Raw genomic sequence first — 23097 nt, 5'->3', positions numbered from 1 at the left:
CTTTGTTTGTTTTCGTAGTTTCTCACGAATTTATATTTTTTAGAACTGGCCTTGATATCAGTCTTCTAAATCTCTGCCTTCTAATTAGCAAAGTACATTTCATCTCAAGCTTGGACCCACACTATATTTCAGTTTAACCATTCAATATTGACTTCAGTTCAACCAACGTGAACTATTGGGTAAATATATGGACACCTCATTCCCACTGGTAGGCAATTCTCATGAAGATGAGGAACAAGATAAATAAGTGAGGAATGGTATCAGTTGCAAAAAAAATGGAATAGGATCCAAACAATTACTTCTTTGGGCTGCCAAAAATAATCGGCTTACAACAGTTCCAAGACTACTTTTCAAAAAGGCCACTCATGTGAATACTAGGGATGAAGATGAGTATACCCCTCTTCATCGGGAAGCCTACTGTGGACACTTAGACATTATCCATGAGTTGGTGGCTCAAGAGGCAGATATTCATGCAATAACTGTGGATGGCTCGACACCCCTGCACAGTGATTATACGTGGAATAATACCAGAGTGTCTTCTTTCTTACTGCATCAATGTGCAGATACCAATGCCCAAACTTAAGGCCTTTTGACCTCTTGCATCTTGCTGCTGGGAATAGAGATAGCAAAGGTATGCTGGATCTCCTTCTGTTGAACCGTTATCTCAAACCAGGTCTAAAAAACAACTAGGAAGAAAGGTTCCTTTCTGTCCACATCCCCTCCAGCATCTGTTGTTATTAGAGTTCTTGTTTTTTGCTGTTCTAACTGGAGTGAGGTGATATCTCAATGTTGTTTTGATTTGCATTTCTTTTATGGCTAGGGATGTTGAACATTTCTTCATGTGTCTATTGGCCATCCTTCTTTCTTCTTCAGAGAAGCTTGTCTTTAAGTCTTTCGCCCACTTATTTATTGGGCAGTTGTTTCTTTGAGGATTTGTTGTTGGGTGGTTTAATTTTTTGAGTTCCAAGTATATTTTTGATATGAGACCCTTGTCCGTTGTATGGCTAGTAAAGATCTTCTCCCAATCCGAGGGCTTTCTATTGATCTTGCCAGCTATGTCATTTGCCCTGCAGAAGCTCTGCAATCTTATGCAATCCCATTTGTCCAACCTTTCTTTGATTTGTTGTGCTTCCGGGTCTCTATTCAGAAAATTTCGACCTGAGCCAAGGAGACCTAGGGTTTCTCCTATTCCATCCTGTAATGTTTTCAGAGTGTCTGCTTTGAGTTCAAGGTCTTTGATCCATTTGGAGTTGATTCTGGTGCAGGGTGATATATAAGGATCTAGCTTTAGTTTTCTACATGTAGTTAACCAATTTTGCCAGCACCATTTACTGAAGAGGCTGTCTTTCTTCCATTCTATTGTTTTAGCTCCCTTATCGAAGATTAGATGGCTATAGGTCTGTAGGTTCATTTCTGGGTTTTCAATTCTATTCCATTGGTCCTGAGGTCTGTTCTTATGCCAATACCAAGCTGTTTTGATTACTATGGCTTTATAGTAGAGTTTGAAATTTGGTATTGATATTCCTCCAGCAGTGTTCTTTCCGTTGAGGAGCGTTTTTGGTATTCGGGGTCTTTTATTGTTCCATATGAATTTTTGGATTGCCTCCTCTATTTCCTTGAAGAATGAGGGTGGAATTTTGATAGGTATCGCGTTGAATTTGTAGATAGCCTTGGGAAGTATTGCCATTTTCACGAGGGGATGTGGACAGAAAGGAACCTTACTTCATTGTTGGTGGGAATGTAAACTTGTTCAACCACTTTGGAAAGCAGTATGGAGGTTCCTCAAAAGACTTCACATAGATCTCCCCTATGATCCAGCAATCCCACTTTTGGGCATTTACCCAAATGTTTACAAACAAGACCACACTAAAGCTACCAGCACAACTATGTTTATTGCAGCATTATTTACCATAGCTAAGATATGGAACCAACCCAGATGCCCCTCAGTAGATGAATGGATCAAGAAAATGTGGTATATATACACAATGGAATTCTATGCCTCCATCAGAAAGAATGACATTTCCCCATTTGTTAGGAAATGGAAAGGTTTGGAAAAAATTATATTAAGTGAAGTAAGCCAGGCCCAAAGAAGCATAGGTCCCATGGTTTCCCTTATTTGCAATATCTAGTATAGGTATGAGTCAAGCGGAAAAGGCCAGATAAAGTGATGTTAGGAAAATGAACCCTTAAATATGTATTTTAATGTTTTCGTTTCTTTCATGCATGTATTTCTAATGCATTTATAAGATTATTCCTTTATTGCTTTGTATGTCCCTCCCCCACAGTGTAACCCCCGCTTTCACTATATTTGATATCAGTATATCATGTGGAGGAGATGGGGACAAACAAATCGTTTAAGGATTCAGGTGGACCTGTTGCAACAATGAGAAGTACAAAATGTCATGTCAAAACCAGCTTTACAATTTCGGTGTGGGGGGGGAGGGGGGTATAATTGGGTGGGGGGAGGGGGGTAAAATTGGGTGGGGGGAGGGGGGAGGCAGGGAAGGGAAGTGAAGGGTAAACAAAGGAGGAGGCTGCAATGCTTGGTAAGAAATGTATGCATTATTCTGCCCATGTAATTGTAGCCCCTCTGTACAGTATGTTCTCAAATAAAATAAAATACAATTTAAAAAAAAAAAAAAAAAAAACAACTAGGAAGAAACTTTATTTGATAATGCCAAAAGGATAAGTATGTATCACTACCTCTTTGAAGTTGTGGAAGGCTGTACTAATTTTTCCTAAGTCATAATGTTTCTGTTAAGCTTCTCAAGTTTAAAAGTGCCAGTCCATTCGTTGGTCCGTACAAAATATTTTCACAGTACAAAGTACCAGCAATATCTTACTGTAAAAATTCATGTATTCCATTGTATTCTTCCAAGTCAATTGCCTGACTTTGATGTCAAAATGTATTCAAGAGGTTTTGTATACATCTATAATAATTTCTGCAGAATTTGTGATTTTTTTTAATCAGAAATAATTTTAACTTATCTGTTGAAATGAGTAGTACCGAAACTAAAGATATTTCTAGTGCTTGTCTGAGAAAAGTATATTTTAAAATATTTTATATTCTGTTCTTTGTACAATTTCCATAATCTATTTCATTCTCTCCTAGATATAATACATTGAATTCTACATCGTTTTATAATATATAGGTAAATTAATAAATGTGTCCTTTAAGATGGCATTCCATATAGAAACAGTTTAAGATTCCTTTTTTTCCTAGGTCCTTATACTATTTTATTTCTTTGGGATAAAATGACAATGTTATCTAATTTAAAAAGTTTTGTAAAGTTTATGCTATTTAAAGGCCTTTCTAAGGTGAAAACTTAATATACTGATGTCAAACTTACTTTCAATTCTATGAATTACATATATTGTTACACTCGTATTTTTGTAATCAACTTTTTAATAACTTTTTTCATTTCTTGCATCTAAAGAATGAAATAATTGGACTACTTCACAAATTTTCATATCATCCTGTATTTCATATCATCTCTGTGTTGTTGTAATTTTGGTATACGTGCTGCTGAAGCACGTATATTAATGATGAAATCTTTATATAGGTATATATCTTTGGATGCCTATTTGTAACAAGGAAAACTTATTGTTCCTTACAATGCTATTGATCTTCTTTTCCTAAAATTCTATGTATAGTGGAAAAAAATTTATATTGTTTGGTCTATTGCTCACATGTGCAATTTTTTGTCAATGGATATTTTTTTTTCATTTTAAATTTGATCATACTTTGAAGCATTTATAGCCAGGTCCAAAGATGATGGCTTTTTCAAATACTTATTTATCCAACTGAGTTAGCTTTGTGGAGCTAATGGATTCAAAGTAAGCCTTCCTTAAGAGCGACTTATAAAATTCTGCAGCATAAAATTTCCCAAATGAGGTCTTACTGGCACAAATGTCTACCTGACCATTTACTCTTCTTCCATGTAGCAACAGATCAACTAGAATATCTTACCCTGACAGCATAGATTGTCTTACTGAAACAAAACTATTATTAGTTACAAGGGATGATAGAGAGATGAACAATTCAGACAGAACTGTTCAGGATAGAAAGTATTTTATCAAAATACAATTATTTAATATACCTACCATTTCAAAAGTAGCTAAAGCCAAGAAGGTGAAAAAATTGTTCATATGCATGATTACCTAATGTCCTGGCCTGTCAACCATCCAACCAGGCAGGAACTTACACTACTGCCTTTCTATCACCAAAATATTCCCATAGCTCCAGGAGAAGTCCATATGTTTCTCCTCATTATTAGGCCTTAAATTGGTAATGTTTTAATCAGAGTGTTCCCTGGTGTGTCCAGGTTGTAAATCTGCAAATAGTAAAGCTTTAGTTCTAACTCTACTAAACACTGAGGTAGAGATAATGGAATAATACTTTAAAACAGAGTTGCCATTTATACCTTAACCACAACAGAACAATGCAAAACATGTGCCCTTTCTATTATATTATATATAGTTATATATTTTATATTTATATGTGCTGATTTTATATTTCACACAGTGAATCTTACTAGAAATAATTGATAATTTGACAAAAAATTATATTTATTTATTCCAATAAATAGATTGGAATATAATTAGGTTTACAATATAAAAAGTATCAATGCATTGTCTTTCATACAAACTTGTGATACCTTCAAAGTGCTCTTGGTATTCTGAATTCACATGGTAAAAAAACAATTTTGTTTTCCTATAATCTATAAAATATTTTACTCTGATGCTCTGTTTATTATTTTAACTCGCTGGTCCTAAACAGTTTTTCTTCATATTTCTGAAGCATTCCTACTGATTATACCCAAATTTTGCTGATATGACATCTACAAGATCTTTTTTCTGCAGGACCCACAATTCCTAGGCTCCCAGGTCCGAGTTACCTGCATCATCAAATAACAGAGGCAAGACTTCTCACCTAGGCCCATGCAACATGCCAACAGAAAGTAATTGAAGACCAATCTCAATTTCTCATTTCCTATATTTCAGGGCCCGAATTCTTTGAGAAACAGGAATTTTCAGTAAGCAATTGTGAAATGCAATGCAACTTAAAATAAAAGATAATATCACAAAATCTGAGAGAATGTACTGTAGTTCAAACTTTCAATTTACAGATGACCAGTCCATATGATTGAATGAGATAAAACATGTCACAAGATTATTTTTATACCACTCTCCTAATGATTACTGAACGATTTCAGTCCAGCATAAGTAGGCCAAAAAAGTAGATCCTGGAAGGATAGATCCACAATTGGTCTACCAAAACCAGGAAAACTTGACTTAGAGGTCAAATATAATTCAGAAAAACATTAATTGAGAAGATCATTAGTACTTCAAAACAGGGGTACTTCAGTAAAACTTGGTTCGGTAGTATAAAAATGTCGTCATTCTCAAAACAATAATAACCTACATTTAATCTTCTGAAAGTATATTCTTTTTCAAATATACTTTTAAAAATCACAATCACCTAAATCATATTTGACAAGCAGATTATACTTAGTGGCATTACAAGTTTTTCAAGTGTAGTGAGCAAGTTACAATAGAGTTGATTTATTTACCCAGCACCAATGCCAAACAGGTTCAACTATTCATTAAAGTATAGAAATTGTTCCGCCCACCATTTGTGTGTTAGTAGGTGCCTTCCAGAAATGTGTTAAATAGATCAGCCTCCTATATTTCAAACCCAAATGTTAGCTAATAAAGTAAATTTCATCACTTAAATAAAGTACATTTCAAAAAGTCACAAAGAGTTGCCTCATCATATGTTGTTTTATTTTTTTCCCTATCTGTTTAACTTAGTGAGAAATATGACTTTAAGTCTTGAATATGGGTATTCATCAGAGATGTGACAAACATAAAATCTGTCTTCTATTTCTATCATATTCCTTGATAGTAGTAAATCTTAGTTTTCTTCATTTTCCAAAACTTATATGTAGTAGATAATATTATCCCATGTAAAACAAAATAATCACAAACCATTGTACAAAGCCATTTATAAAAATTGGTAATTAGGAATACATTCTAAGCCATTTTAAAACTTTTTTGACTAAAGATTAATCTTCCAAATGGATGAGAATAAAACCATGTCTAGGTCCTTCACGTCTACAGTTTGCAAATTATTATTGCAGATGAATGAATTATGGAAATATAAGCTGACATCAGTTCAAACATATGCAGGATTGAAACTCCATGGAATGTGTATAAAACTTTCAAAGTATTAACGGTTTAACAGAATGACTACCAGGAAATTGAAACCAAAGTAGAATAATAGTAAAGATGTAGAATGAATGAAAAATGGAACAAGTGGCAAGTACAGTTAGAATACTTAATGTACACATGTGATAAAGGAAGTGGTAAATCTGAAATAAATCTTGAAGAAGGGGTTGGTTGAGAATGATAGAAAAAGTGACTCTGATCCAGGAGCATTGGACAATTAGATGAACATATTTAATTGTAACAAACTTGCACAACCTTTTGAAATTCAGTTAAAAAACACAACAAAAAACAAAAACACACAAAAATCACAACCAAAGAGAAATCTCTAGAGAGTATGAATATGAACTCTCAAAATTTTAAGGAGTTAATGAAGGACAGTCTTGGGGAAAGCAAACAATGCTTTTCAAAGAGGGCAGTTCGGGGTAGGGGGGAATTTTGAATAGATTTAAATAGATTGTCTAAGGTTAGAAATCACCTACATCTGCTGCAAATATTATCTTTCTTCTGTCAGTTCTCTTTGTCTGAAATGGGTACTGCAGTCCTGACCCACACTTGATAGCTTCTGAAGATAGAATGGAAGAAACAAGATCAAGAACCTAATAGGTTCTGTCCACTGGAGAGAAAACAATCCTCTATGTTTTCTCTCATCTCTCTTCACTACTCTTTTTTCATACTTTTAAGTCAACTGATTTTGAATTTTATTTTTCCTTCTTTGTTCTGGCAAAGTAATTGGTCAAATTAGTTCACTAAATATTATTTGCCTTTTTTTTTCTATCATGCTGTTTACTTGTCCGAGTCCATTAAACTTCACCCTACCATTTGGTTGCCATGACAACCCTACATCTATGTTAATGAGGACAAATTCTAATGTAAAACTTTGTCTCCAAAAAATAAGTCCCAGAAGCTGTGATCACAAATATTTGGCTATACTTTTTTTTTTTTACCTTGAAAGTCTTCTTGTGTCTAAAGTGCCCACAAAAATAAGTACTCCACCACTTTTTGGTTCAATCACTTCTAACCTCAAAGATATATTTTGATAACAAGATGCTTAGAGGAAATCAAAGAATACTCCATTTTATCTTCTCTCTTAAGACTCTCCTTAGATACCTTATCAGTTTCAGTGAAGTTATTCTTTGAAAAATTATTTCAATAGATTATTCTTCTCTTGGTCTTGCATTTGTTCAGCAAGATGTATGGGAAAGAAGAGTTAAATCATCCATTCCTTGGATGACAGTGTCTGTTACAAAGGACAATGCTTCTATGTCTAATTCTATGTCCTCCTCTTATCTCTTGCCTGATTTCCAATTAATCACAGCTTCTTGGCTTCAAGTCCAGTGAAGCTGAAGGACTATAAGGTCTCCCCCCCCACCCTACCCCACTATATCTGCATGGTTTCTCTTTTAAAACTCTTTTAAGTTGCCTCATTTGGACGCAGAATTTATTTTCATGTCTTCATTCAATCTGTTCTGCATTATAGTCAGCCAAATAGGCTCTATAAAATCACTTTACGTATCAAAAATTTTAAGACAACATATACAAATGTTTAGGCCTCCCTCCAGTGCTGAAGCCAATATGCTTAGCTAGGGCTTCTAAGAACACTGTCTTTTTACCCTTTCAATTTTCTCAATTCTTTTCTAATCCCAAACCTTTTTGGCTTATATAATAAGAGAAATCTTTACTATCTCATGTTAATAAGGATATTATTTTTTGTGAGCTACTTAGAAATGTGTAATCATTGGAGTATCCAATCAGATTTTTTTTCTGTGTTTCAGTGCTTCACGTACAAAGACATTGTAGAAAGTGTTACAAACAGAAAAGTGTGAACCCAATACCTTTTTCAATTGTGGAGGGCACTTTCGCCCTAAATATTTTGACCACAATTATCTTTTTCAAATAATTATTTTGGTAGTTAAAGGTCAATTCACAAATGTAGATATCTTAATTTTTTAAGAACTTTGAATTTCACACAATGAGAGTATATTTCCTGGGTAAGGTTAATTCTCAAAGGAACCTACAGGATTTACAGCAAGTTTTCTTAAGTTTGTTTCTTTAGTGTGAAAATGAACTATCTTCACCCACATTGCTCCCTCTTAACTAAGTCTCCATAGATTTCTTTGCATGAAAGCCTATTTACCCAGGCAATTTTCTTAATAAGCTAAGTTGTTAAAAAGTTTGAACAATCAAAATATAGCTGTCATAATTTTCAAACTCTTTTGAAATTCCTTTAACAGAATCACATATTCACTAATTCTAATTAAACCTTTACCCTCAAAAACAGTTGACATGTTGTTTTCATGATATAGTGTCCCTACAACTATTTTTTCCAGTGGGTTTATGTGTATATATGACCATAAAAGCTGGTGCTGAGCAAAATGAACTTCAAGATATGGAACAGAGATTATTTTGTAGTTATTGTTTGTAATATACTATGTGATTTCTATTTTCTTTGTGTTTTTTCCCTTATGGTTTTCCCCTGCTGTATTCAATTTTGGTGCCCTGTGTATTGTGTATACATTTACCTTAATTAGGGAAGGGAAGATGAACAACAAAATGGTGAGACAAAGGACAAAAGGAAAACCAATGCAATAGAAATACTCACATGCAATATGTTGGAAATGTACATTACAACTTGTGAGGAGTACTGAGGTGAAGGAAAACTGTGAGAAAAATGAAGGAGGCGCTAAAAAGTTTGAAAAGTTATGTATTCACTACCTTACAATTACTGTAACCCCATTGTACATCAATTTGATAATAAATTTTAAAATAAGCTGCATAAAATATAATTTTACTCTATTTTTACAGTAAATATTATCCTTTATTTTATGTTGTAATTTATTAAAAATCAATACTATTTGGCATCTAATTTGAAACAATTACTCCTTTTTTATCAGAGGGTCATCATCTTGAATGTTATCCAACTAGACAATATTTTCACAATAAACTTGCCAATATTTTGAAAAAAGAATAAATTTAGTACTTTCTCACACTAAAACCAAAAACAGTTTAACTCTATGGAAACCAATAACTTTTAAAAGTAAATAAGTTGTTAAGAGCACAGAATATATGTGTTCTTCAAAATTCCTATGACTAATAACTACTCATTTTCAATTTCTGAACATTCCATACCTGAGAGATTCAAAACAGTACCTGTTTGCAATTCTGCAATAGATGCAATTTCCAATGGAGTGTTACAGATTGAGAAGTCAACAGAAAAATAGCCACATTCTGGTAGAGGATAAAATTATGAAACATCTGTAATTAATTCTTCAACAGTAAGCAAATATTTATCAAAGTAAGCTATTATTTCTATGACCATCAATCCCAAGATTTATGCCATAAAGTCATCCTAGTCCAATACTTTCCAACTCGTAAAGAGCACCTTAAAATTCCCTTAATTTACATAATGAATAGTTTATATCTATTGTGAAAAAAATACTCCACCTCTGCTAATGTGATGCCCTCCTTGTTCTGGAAAGAACACCACAATAAAATGGGTTGCATAAATTTCCCCCAGTGAAATTCTTGAGATCAGAACACTTGCAAATGTTATTTATATTTATACTTTTTGTAAACTATCACAGATATTCAGAATGCTAAGTTTGGAAGATTATGGTTCAAATCTACAATAAACTTCTCAGAAAAAGCCAGACACAAGTAGCACTGAGATTGGAGTGTTAGCACACGAGCCTTGAGCATAAAGAGGCTCAGAGACAGCTTGCAGACCCAGAGTGCAAACCCTAGGACAAACCAATAAAACAAAAACAAAACCCAATATAACATTTTTCTCATTGTATACAGAGGCACGTAATTTAGGAAATGGCTTCCTGTGTAACATATAGGTAGAAGAAAGAAGATGTCACACAATTATTTTTTTCATACAATGTTATACAATACAATCAAAAATTGCTCTTTTGCTAAATTTATAAATTAATATCCATTTGTTGGCAACTCTGTCTAGATTATTCACATTATCATTTTATCCATGAACTATTGGAATTATCTATCAACTAAGAGCTAATTATAATTCTCTTGAAAGAATATTCTAGGAAAATGGAATGCCAGAATCATTTGTGAATTTTTCAATTAAACCCTCTACTTAAAAAGAATTTTGTATTATCCTATAAAATATGAAATTACAAACAAAACCAAAATATTTATGTTAACTCTAAATTCTAATTTAGCAAAATCTACAAATTCCTGCATTAGGTAAACTTTGTTATTTCTCTAGGCTTAAGCTTTTTTAATCCATCATTTCTTTCGAAACCTACAGAATGATGCTTACTTACTTTTTCAAATTTTGGGTGGGAATCATGAGCCATTTTGCATTTAGGAATGATCTGTAATGAAGAGAGCATTTAAAACACAACTGAAGATTATATAGGAGTTGCATTTCAATAGGAAACTTGACTTCTCATAACATAATGACAAAATTAGCCCAGACTTGCAATTGTGTATTCCTTTCTTGTTTGATTTTTTTTATTAAACAAAATTATACTACCTGGTCCAGGGAAGGTATCACTATGTATTTCCACTCTCTAATCTCCTGTCTTAGTCTGCATGCTAGAATTCCAGGCTTGTATCACATTGCCCTGCCATGGTTTCTTGGTTTATGTAATCTAGATACAGACTGGCAATTTTGAACTTCTCCAATGATATTATCCACTAGACTGACTGCTCAGAGTGTTTATGTACTATTTTCGAAGATCTTCTATCATTTGACACAGGATATGAACATTTTCAGATGCACATGCTGGGATCTCTTATTCATTTCTCCATGGATCTGATCCTTTAATAATAATTACTTGACTTTCTTACTATCTCTGGTCCCTACCTATGTAATAGTCTCAAACTTTTTTGAAGAAAGTTCACTTGAGGATTTTCTAATATTAAAATTTATCACTTGATTCTTACTCAGGACATATTTTCTATTGTTTTTTAACTTTTCTACATATTCTAAGTTGTTTTATTTGTGTAATTGTGTGTGCACATATAAGTGCTTCTGTGTGTATGTGTATGTTTGTATGTATGTATGCAAAAGCCTCAAGCTCTTATTCATCAATTATGCTCATGACTGGTATTCCATCACCTGAGCCATTCTTCCAATCTAGCTTTTGGCTGTTAGTGTGTCAAAGACTGTTCTGCTCAGGCTGCATGCCAACTAAACTTCCCAGACTCATTTACATTCTTAGGTTTTATTTCTCCAGAAGTATCAACTTTTAAACTACAAATATTTTTGTGAGTGTAAAGTCAAACTCTAGCCCAGATTTTTAACTCAAGAATTCATATAAAGATAGATGAACATACACATTGCATATGCTGAGTATACACTATTAGAAATGTGATCTTAAGCCAGGTGGTGGAGAGATTTCAGGACTGGGGTTCAAAGTCAGCCCAGGTAGGAAAGTCCCAGAGACCCTTTTCTCCAATTAACTACCAGAAAACTGAAAGTGGTACTATGACTCAAGTGTTAGAGCCGTAACCTTGAGCTGAATAACGGAGGGATAGCGCCCAGGCCTTGAGTTCAAGTGCCAAGACCAATAACAACAAAAAAATATATAAGAAAATGAAAGAAAAATAAATGTGATCTTAGCCACTAGTTCACTGCTAGTATAATCCCTGCTCTCTCAAGACTCACTTTTTTTCCAGTTAAGTCCATGCTCTTATATCTAACTTGCACTGGAACGACAATTATTCTTCCACTCTACTTTTTACAAATTTGTGTGATTAGCAAGTGTGATTTAGAAAGGGAGTGGCCTCATACTTCATTTTCCACTTAGGAGTAATGGTTTCTCTATATCACTCCCATAAATCTTCATATTGGAATTGGCTTTTTGTTTCAATGTTGTCTTATTTGTAGTCTTCTATACTGTACAAGCTGGAGCTTGGGGGTGCCCTTGAGAGAACTAGAGAACAAGAGGCTCCCACCCAAGGGGAGCACCACTCAAATGACACAGCACCACGTCACCTCTCCCTTTCTCCAAGCCAGATCCTTCCTCTTGGGAACAAACAGCCTTGACTCCACATTCACCAAAACCCTAGGCCAGGATGCTGGATGAAGGAGTCCTGAGACAGGTGGCTTCTCAGAGCCTGGGAGGGGAAACTAGCAGAAGGTCATGGTGCCCCCAGAGGGGTGTCTTACCAGGGGTGGGGCAATGTTGAGGAAATGGATGGGGTCCTAAATGCTACATACATGGATATACTCTTTACTTCTAGCCTACATGTTTCTGGGCTAATTGGCGGATTCTTGGGGAGGAAAAGAAGACCAAATGGACCAAAAGCACCAGCAGATGCTGGCAGAGCTGGGAAAGGTGATGACCCTGTGAAAACTTTTGACAGCTGAGGGGTGTGGGAACAGGCCGGGTGTATGTGTGTGTGTGTGTGTGTGTGTGTGTGTGTGTGTGTGTGTGTGTGTGTGTGTGTGTGTTCCTCCCAGATATTCACCTTCTGCTCTGACCCCCAGCGCCCTTCACCTCCCTCCAGGGATTTTCTGGGACCCTCTTCAGGTGAAAGGGTGACCAAGCATAGAAGACAAGGGCTTACACAGCAAGGGGGGGTGGTCTATCTTCTGTATCCAACAACCCCCATGCCCAGAAAAAGAAAAGACGCAACAACGCAAGTGTGGAGGTGCTGCTCCCCACCTCTGACTAACGCCACCAAGCTCCCACCAGGGAGAGAAAGGGTGCAGATGCATGGCTCTCTGGGTCCCACCAGGGGCTCTGTGGTGTCCCCTCTTCACCTATCCCTGCATCTGCACTTTTCCTGGGACATTGGACACTAGGGATGTGCCCACTCCTGGGGCACATTAGTGGCAGAGTCCCCGGACTGTGGGGTGTGAAAGAGGTGCAGGTCCGGGACCTGGTTGGGTTGTTGTGGGATGCAGGTGTCACAAGGTGCAAGCCCTCTGGGCAGCCACTCACTTGTGATGCTGGGAGAAGTTGTTGGTGGCTGCTCCAGTTAGGGTGAGCAGTAATGGAGGAGGCATTGCAGACACTCAGGTCCAGGACAGAGGACCAGTGGCCAGGACCAGGTTGAGGCTGCAACCTGCCAGTAGCTTGATACCGCCTGAGGTTTGAAATGCAGTGCCTTGGAGGAAGCAGGGTAGGAGGTGTGAGGCAGGCAGGCACATCAATTTCCTACTCCAAAGTAGCTTCAAGTCTCTTGCTCACCACTCAGCCACCTCTACCTTATTCAACTGCTGGTAGTTGTGTCAACCAGCCTAGGGAATCCTGGTGGTACAAGGCAGCATGGAATGTGGGCGTGGCCACCATTCTTGTATCCCATTGGTCAGAAAGAAACATGAAAGAATGGGGGTGTGGCCAGAATCCTGTGTTGCAGGCAGCTTGGGCAGAGTCAAGATGACAGCACCTCCCCCCAGCTCATTTCCCAGGGAACTATACTCAATTCAGTTGGAGACAAGAGGGTGACCTGCTTTAGCCAGATAGCTGCACAGATTCTTGTGTATGTCTGTTTGTTGCCAGTCCCAGACCTTGAACTCAGGATCTGGGATCAGTCCATGAGCTGTTTTTGCTCAAGGTTAGCCCTCCACACTAGATCCACATGGCTCTACTTCTGGCTTTGTTGGCACTGAAGTGGGACTGGGGTTTCAAGGACTTTCCTGCTTAGTGTGAATTTGATCCTCCCATCAAAGCCTTGTAAATATCAAGGAGGACTCTTGAGAGCCACTGATGCTTGCCTCATCATTGGTCTTGCTGATGTTCTTGGACAGAGCAGTGAGTTCCCTATCCTCGGATTTAAGTGGAGGGAGGTGGAGCCCACAGTTCGAATCCTGGTCCTGTCAGCTTCAAATGACAGGAGATCCTAAGAAACTCATTCTTATCCCTATGATTACCAATGGAATGTGATCAATGTCATGACTGAATGAGCAGTTGTTGAATGATTCTATGATAAAATTATACACAATTATATATAGGACACTGATCGATTTTAATTAATACTTTATTAAGCATTTAAACAATCACATTCATTAAATGGAGGCATAATGAAATAACTAAGAATTGCACCTCATATACTATAAAGGTGCCATTTTTTCTGCCAAGACTGGGATTGGAACTCATGGTCTGGGTAACTCTGTTGCACTGTGTGGGAAGGGGAAGCGTGCCTCCTTGAAGTCAAGAAATTCAAGTCTGTTCCTTAGGCCTGAAATTGATCCACACGACTAGAATACATCCTACTCATGTACAATTTAAATATATGATTTATATTTAAATACATATGTTGACTCCATATTGCGTTCAGTGGAGTTACTCATTTTATTTTTTGTTTTATTTATGTATTTATTTTACTGACTATTATTACACATAGAACATTGATTATATTGATTACATAGAATATATTTCTGCATATGTATTCCACTTCATACCTGACACCCAGGTAATCCACAGAACAGGAAAACATGTGTCACCATCAGTTTCTTTTTCAACAATTCATTTCTTGGGAGTGCTGGCATCTGAACTCATGGCCTACGATGCCAAATTCAGGAATGGGTGAGAATCAACGCGCCATTGTGGGGCAAATTGAGCTGACAGGCAGTTCCCAGGACCTGAGATTGAGCCCCAGGTGTTGACAAAATAAGACCAAATTGACACGCAGATGACAGTATGCTAATAAATATATATCTTTATAGCATGCCAGAGATGTGTATCCATTATTCAGTTTTATAGACTACATTCGTACCAATTCTTGGGTACTTTTTATGCCTCCATGTAATTAATGTTATTGTTTTCATCCTTAAACTATTAATGAAATCAATCTCTGTCTTGAAATTATTGTGTTCCTGTAAGTAATAGTATTCTTTAATGCTTCATAAATATTAAATGAAATCAATCAGCCTCCTGAAATCATTCTAATTTTATAGAAGCATCATTCACAATCAACTCATTCGACCGTGACATTGATAACATTCCATTGTTATTCCTATGGATGGGAACGAGACTCTCAGTATCTCCTGCCATTGGTTGGGTCAGGACAGGGATTCGAAATCAAGGTCTACATTGCCACGTGGGCCTATGGCTTCCCCAATAGTCTGCCAGACTTCAGCAATGCAAGGTGAAGTACCCTTTGCAACAGTGTCATTCAGACCCAGCAAAACATAAAAAGTCATCTCACCGCATTTTTTCTGTGCATTTTTTATACTGCATGCCCTGGTGGTTTAGGATCCCAGGAGCAGCTGTGGGTCCAGTGGCTTCACCCCAACCTTGGGTGATCAAAGCAGAGGCAGAGTTGGGACGACCTGAGTTCAAGTGCCATGCTGAGCATAAAACAAAATAAAAATTAAAAAATAAATTAGCTCCCTGACTTGCAATTCGTGCTGTTTATTCTGCCCAGTTTTGCATTTGAATTCAGGGTCTGGGTAAATCTGCAGCACTGTGGATGAAGGGGAATCTTACCGTAATCGAAGATAAGAAAGTCAGGCCTGTTCACTTGGCCCGAATTCCAGCCCCATGCCTTGAAAACATACTATTTATATACATTGTAAAGATAGGATTTATAGTTGCCTATAGATATTCAGTACATACATGTTTGGTGTGGTTGTTCCTTGTATTTTTTTATTCATTTATTTACCATTGATTTTATTTACTATGATGATACCCACTCTGTTTATTACATTGATGATATATTATCACATAGCATCTAGATTTGTAGATATGTTCTCCATCATGCCTAACACCCAGGACTCTCAGATAAAAGGAAAATAATTTTCGCACTCAGTTTCTTACTTCATGATCCACTTGTTGGTAGTTCTGGGATCTGTCTCAGGGCCTAGCGGAACCAATTGGTGAAGAGGTAAAGGGGAACAAATCAACCTGTGAGCAACTAAAGAGCTAGGCCATTCCCAGGATCTGACATTGATCCTCAGGGTGCCCCCACGATAGTCATAACTTCATTATTTAAACATAGGATCTATATTTACATACATGTTTGGAGGTGTCTCACATTTGTTATACTTCTTATTTTGTTACAATTCATGGAGATATTGTGTATTTTACTGAGTATGGTGACAGGTACAACTGTGCTGACATGGATGACAACCTGTTCCAATGGTTATAGGTTTGCCTACTCATTCTCCATCCTTGTTGAGACCCAGTACTTTCACAGGAGAGGAAAACATGTGCAACGACTGCCTTCTGATATCAGGATGAATCTTTTGTCATTGCTGGGAATTTAACTCAAGTCTGGGTAGCTCTGTTGCACAATGGGGAAAGGGGAAGCTCACCATCCTTGAAAACTAGAATGTCAGCCCGGGTCTAGGACCTGATTTGAAGTGCAAGCACTGGACAAAATAATAAGCCCTTGTTTTTTAATAGGATTTCTCTTTACTACAGGTGTCTTATGTATCTTGCATTCAGTGTAGATATTCCTTTTTATTTTTTATTTATTCATGAATATATTGTGTATAGTATTGAGTATGGTGACAGATATAACTATGCTGACATGGATGACAACCTATTCCTATGGCTATAGAGTTGCCTCTATAGCATTCTCCATCCTCTCTTATACCAGGTCTTTCACAGGAGAGGAAAACAGGTAGATCAATTGGCTACTCACATCAAGATGAAACTTTTGGCTGTTCTAGGATTTGAACTCAAGGCCTAGCAGACCCAATTATTGAAAGGGTCATGATGAGCAAACCAGCCTGTGAGCCACTAAGGAGCTAGGTCATTCCCTGGACCTGAGATCGAGCCCTGGTGGGGGGCAATATAGTCATAAATTCATAATTAAACCAAGGATCTATATTTCCATACATGGTTGGGCAGCATCTTGCATTTGGTGTAGTCATTCTCTTTATATTGTGTCTTTTTCATTGATGTACTGTGTATTTTCTTGAGTATAAGATGACAGATATAACTGTGGTGAAATGGATGAAAACCTCTTCCCATGAGTATAGAGTTGCCAATACATTCTCCATTCTAGCTGAGACCCAGAACATGCACACCACAGGAAAACAGGTGCAATGACTGGCTTCTCACATCAGGCAGTGCTGGGATTCAAACTCGGGGCCTAGGACGCCCAATTGCCCAATGGGTCCATGTGATCACACCAGCCTGTGAGCCACTAAGGAGCTGAGCTGTTCCCAGGAATGGAGAAAGAGCCCTAAGGAGGCTACAATAGTCCTCAATGCATCATTGAAACATGAGATGTATATTCACATCTGTGTTTGGACTCCATCGTGCATTTAGTGTAGTTAGTCTCTATTTTGTATGCTATTCATGGATGCTTTGTGTATTTTCTGGAGTATATGATGACAGGTATAACTAGGTTGACATGGATAACAACCTATTCCCATGGCCACAGGGTGGCCCATGCATTCTCCATCCTAGCTGAGACCCAGGACTTACACAGGATAGGAAAACAGGTGCAATGATTGGCTTCTGACATCAGGATGAATCTTTTGGCAGGCTTGGATTGAACTCGGGGCCTAGAAAGCCCAATTGGCGAATGGGTCTACATGAGCACACCATCCTGTGAGCCACAAAGGAGCTAGGCCATTCCCAGGACCTGAGATCGATTACCCAGGGGAGGAAGGAGGGAGGAGCACAATAGTCATCCATTCATAAACTGAAGGTAGTATGCAAATAAGTACATATTTGTACAGAGTAGGAGAAAAGGCAATCTGTGATGGAATCCAATCTATCAAGTGACTACTGATTCTTGGATGTTTCCTGATGCCTCCATTTCATGACTGTGATGATTATTGTCACACTTCATCAACTCTTCATTACAAATAATTGATACCCCAAGATTCTTGCCTATCATTTCCTACTCCCATCATGCACGAACTACTCATTCAAGGATGACATGAATTGCATTCCATGACACTTCCTGGGTCCAGAAATGAGTATCTCAGGATCTCCTGCCATTCCCTCCTCCTAGGGGGACTGAATTCAAGCCTCAGTCTTGGAAAATGTACTTCTTATAAACATTTTAAAGATAAAATTTCCATACAGATGTTCAGTCCATATCATGTTTGGTGTGGTTATTTATTTTATTTCTTGTTTTATTCATTAATTTACCATTTATTTTATTGACTCTGATGACACCTATACCAGTTATTATATTGTTTAAATCCTATCACGTAGCATCTGGATTTGTAGATGTGTTCTCCATCATGCCTGGCAGTGCTAAGATCTGAACTCAGGGTCTAGCAGGTCCAATTCATGAGTGGGTGAGTGTGAGCATGGCATTCTAGCCAATGATACTGTCAGGTGGTTCCTAGCCTCTGAGTTTGAGCCCCAGGTTTGGCCCAAACAGCAATAAATAGATAGGCAGACGGTGGTATACAAATAAATAAACATTGGTAAAGAGTGCCAGAGCCTACTATTTATGACTGAATGACACCTACTACGTTCCTACCAATTCTTATGTATTTATTATACTACCATTAAAGGAATATTATTCTTTTCATATTTAATAAACTATTAATTAAGATCAATCAGCATCTTAGGATTATCGCATCCAATTTTAGACTCGACCGATGCATGAACTACTCTTTCAATTGGTATTTGTATGCATAGGAACAAGTCCCTTGAGATCTCCTGCTATTGGTAGGTGGCAGGACTGGGTTTCAACCAGGGGCCTATGTTGACAGGTTGATCTATGGCTTCCCTGATAGCCCGCCAGCTTTCAGCAATGGCAGGTCAGGTCCACATTGAAACCATGTCATTAAGACCCAGAATAATCACCTAGCAAAGAAAAAAATCGTAAAACCCTCCAGCCCTTTGCAGCTCGCCACTACTTGTGCTTTCCAGCTTTTTTTTTCTTCCTGCAAGCGCTCTGGGCCTAGGATCCCCTGATCGAATATGGGTCCGGATGCTGCACCCCAGCCTATGGCGATCAAAGCTGAGACAGAGTTATCACGACATGAATTCTAGCCCAATGGTTGGCCAAAAAAAGAACAAATAAAATATTAATTAATTATTTAATTAAATTAAAACAATAAAGCTCACTTGTTTGGAATTTCTGTCAGTATTTTTTCCTACCCTGGGATTTGATCTCAGGGTCTTGGCAAATCTGTAGCAATGTGTGGGAAGTGCAGCGTTGTCACTACTTGAATTGAAACCTTATTCCAAGCCAAAAATAAAAAATTAAGTCACTTTCCTGGGCAGGGGGAGTAGTTGTGGAGATGGGAAAGATGGTATGGTAGGGGAAAAACAATGGAGGCAACAATGCTTAATAGGAAATCTACTCATTACCTTGTTCATGTAATGGTAACCCCTCTGTATAACACTTTTACAATAAAATTGTACAAAAAAAAGAAACGATGTAGTTCTCAGAGAAGCACTTTAGGGGTAAAGGAAGGATGTCTGAATAGCTGTACAAAATTTTCCACTGCATTTTTGTTTAACATTCAATATGAAATTGAATAAACATAAATGCTTCCTTAAAAATTAAATCTCTGTTTTGGAACTGGGGCAAGTATTTCTGCCATTGCTCGGATTTGATCTCACTGTCCAGGTAACTCTATTGCACCATGGGTGAAGGTGAAACTCACTGTCCTTGAGGAAAAGAAATTCAGGCTAGAGTTCCCAGGGCCAGAATTAAGGACCTGCAATGGAAAAAATATTTTTTCTCTACATGTGTAATATGTGATATATACTTACATATGTATGTTTATTACATATTGTGATTACTATTGATTTTGTATTTTATTTTTATTTGATTAATTAATTTATTGTTTTACTATTATACACAAAATATTTAGTACATTTTGAACATACATTATAAAATTATACAAAATAATTTAGGACATTAACTCATTTCTCATTAATACTTTATTAAGTATTGAAACATGATACATAATTAATTGGAGGCATTTGTCACAGTCTTCACATGTTTAAAATTTCACCCACGTATGAGCTGGGTCTTACCTTTGGACACCTTACTATAGTGATTTCTTTAGATGATTTATAGTCAGAAGCATTTTTTTGAGGATAGTCAAGTTGAGGGATAAAATTGTAAGGGTGGGGCTAGAAATGTGGCTTAGTGGTAAAGAGCTCGCTCAGCATCCATGAATGCCAGGTTTTGAATCCTCATTTCCACATACTCAGAAAAAGCCAGAAGCTGTGGAGTGGCTCAAGTGGTAGATCCCTAGCCTTGAGAAAAAGAAGCCCTAAGACTGTCAAATACATTAGGCCAGATGCCAATGGCTAACACCTTGAACCCTAGCTTCTTGGGAGGCTGAGATCTGAAGACCACCGTTCAAAGTCAACCTAGACAAGGAAAGCCTGTTAGACTCTAATCTCCAATGAACCACCAAAAAACCCACGTGGTGCTATGGATCAAGTTGTACAGTGTTCGCCTTGCTCAGGGACAGTGCCTAGGCTTGATTCAGGACAGACCACTGGAAAAAAATTAGGGTTAATCAAAGTACTTTTCTATTTGCTAATTAGGAGACCATTCTCTGGAAAATGAACGCTGATGTAAACCAGAATTGGAGTCAGAGCTCAGGGTTCAAGTGTAGCAGATCCATATGACCAGCCTCTCAGACCCGAGCATTATAACCTTGTGTCCTACAGTGTTCTGAAAGGTCCAATGTTGAAAGACTTAATATGCTCCCCAAGCCATTTGTGATAAGCAGTTGACTTGTCGATGTAAGTACGCTTCTGAACCTAGCAGAACAGCAGTGGCTCACACCCATCATCTTACTCAGGAGGCTGAGATCTGAGAATCACAGGGTAAAGCCAGCAATGGCAGGAAAGTCTATGACACTCTGACTTCCACTTCTGAAAGCTCAGATGTTCAAAAGCTTCCTGTGTTTCTCTTGGTGATGAGAAGTTACTTGCACTCTAAATGTTCTCAGAATTCTTGAGCTCTTATAGAAGCAGGAAAGAAACATTTTGACCCATCCTGGGTTCAAATGAAGTTCTCAGAATCCAAGCCTAGTCCTGTTAGCAGGAAGAACTCCAGTGTAACACTGTATTTAAAGGACAGAAAAGAGTTTCAAAAGCCATACTAGGTGAAGAGACCGAGGCCTGCAGGATTCGGAGGCAGAATGTAGATACACAACAGGGAAGTGAGCTGAAAAACCACTTCATGAATTCCAGGCACAGCCAGCAAAGGGGGGAACCCTGAAACATTTGTTAGTTACATCAGGGTCAGGCATTTCTCAGCCTCTTCAAACAATGACTAATTAACCTTCCTCCCTCAGGTGAAGGGAGCCTCAGGCTATCTTTAGGTTAACAATAGAGAGCCAGAGAGGGGAGGAACAGAGAAGAAAAACCCTGGGCTCTGGTCTTAAGCATGGGGACTTGACTCTCCATCTGTCAGATTTAAAGACCATTCTTCTACCTCTGCCAGTCCATTCTCCTTCCTTCAATCTGCGCATCATTAATACAAATTCCCACTCCAAGGAGAGGCAGGGCCCTTTCTCTTCTGTCTCCAAGCACCTGAGTTAGAACCTGGCTCTGCCCTCTTGGCTCTCGGAACTTCGGCTGCCTGAGAAGTGGGACAGAGACAGTCTTCCTGATCTGTGGTTGTGTGAAGGCAATGTGGTGGCCTAGCACCCTGTAGAAGTCCTCATCATTGGGAAGTGTTCCCTTCTTTCCTCCTGATATCCAAGATCTACCCATCCACCTACCTATCTACCTTCCTTCCTACCTACTTACGTAGCTAACTATCTTTTATCAGTTTTTGGGATGAACTCAAGGCCTGGGCTCTGTCTCTAGCTCTCTGCTACTTGAGCCGCAGCACAAATTCTGGCTTTTTTCTGTGTAATGCTACTTAGGAATTGAACCCAGGACTTCTTGCATGCTAGGCAAGCACTCTCTCACTAATCCACATTCCCAGCACCCTCATCCTTTTATTAATGGTAGTTTTTACATAATTATGCTACCATTTTATGTCCCTAAGTTTAATTTTCTGAATGCTGGTTATTTCTATGAACTCTGACTTTTTCTTCCTCTGCCTGATTTGTGACAGTTCCTGCCTTGGCCTCATAATAAAATGCAAATAAAGGCTGCTGAGAGCTTAAGTGTGCATCATATAAAGACACAGGCCTGGAATCCTGGAAGAGAAAAGCCATGTACCTGAAATGAAGAGAATGATGCAGTATGTGCAACGAGTATATCTGAAAAATAAATCAGTAAATACAATCAGAAGCATTGAATATGCTCTGTTTGCACTCAGGGTGGTAAAATACACATATAAATGAGTAGGGCACGGATACATAACTTGGTCTTCTCTTTTTGAATATTTTTTGTTGCCATCCCAGGGCTTAAACTCAAATCCCTATGCATTCCTCGGTGTTTTGCTCAAGGGTGTGGCTCTACCACCCCCCACAGCTCCACTTCAAGCCATCTGGTCATTAATTGGGCATAAGCCTCTTCTGAACTTTCTTGCCTTGACTGGCCTGATTTTCCTGCTTGGCTTTCTCTCTCAAAGCTGGAGTTTTACCCTCTGGACCACTGCTCCATGTCTGGTTTTCTGTTGGTTTTTGGAGATAAGAATCTCGAAGACTTTCCTGCTTGGGCTGGCTTTGAACGGCGATCTCCTGAGGAGGCTTCAAGCTGTTTTCCTCAAGGATTCTCCAAGGAGCTGCTCCACACAAACCCTTGGTCTAAATCTCGAGAGGTACTAGAGAAAAACAGAAACATGAAGATGCTTCTAGTATGTTCTAGATACTTAAGATTGGAGACACAAAACACTCATAATTATTAGGTCATTTTATAGGCAAAAGGAGCAATGCAGAGAGTATGAGGATCGCTCCAGCTTTTGGTCCTCTCATCCTGAAGCAATAAATTCACTGCAACTCAATGCTAAGTGACACAGCTGGCATGTCCTGTGGACATTTGCTCCCAAATCCTGGGACACTCATTTCTCAATTTTGGCTTCAAACCTGTGACCAGAGGA

At 38.0% G+C, this 23097-nt stretch overlaps 1 pseudogene; it reads right to left on the bottom strand.

Moving 5' to 3' along the window:
* Positions 1 to 3441: 3441 nt before the first annotated feature.
* LOC138834352 (U6 spliceosomal RNA) lies at positions 3442 to 3535 on the bottom strand (annotated as a pseudogene).
* Between the last annotated feature and the right edge of the window lie 19562 nt (positions 3536 to 23097).

The sequence above is a fragment of the Dipodomys merriami genome, unplaced genomic scaffold, assembly GCF_024711535.1.
Source record: "Dipodomys merriami isolate MVZ:Mamm:240054 unplaced genomic scaffold, mDipMer1.0.p SCAF_212, whole genome shotgun sequence".
Lineage (NCBI taxonomy): Eukaryota > Metazoa > Chordata > Mammalia > Rodentia > Heteromyidae > Dipodomys > Dipodomys merriami.
This window is presented reverse-complemented; position numbering and strand designations above follow the sequence as displayed.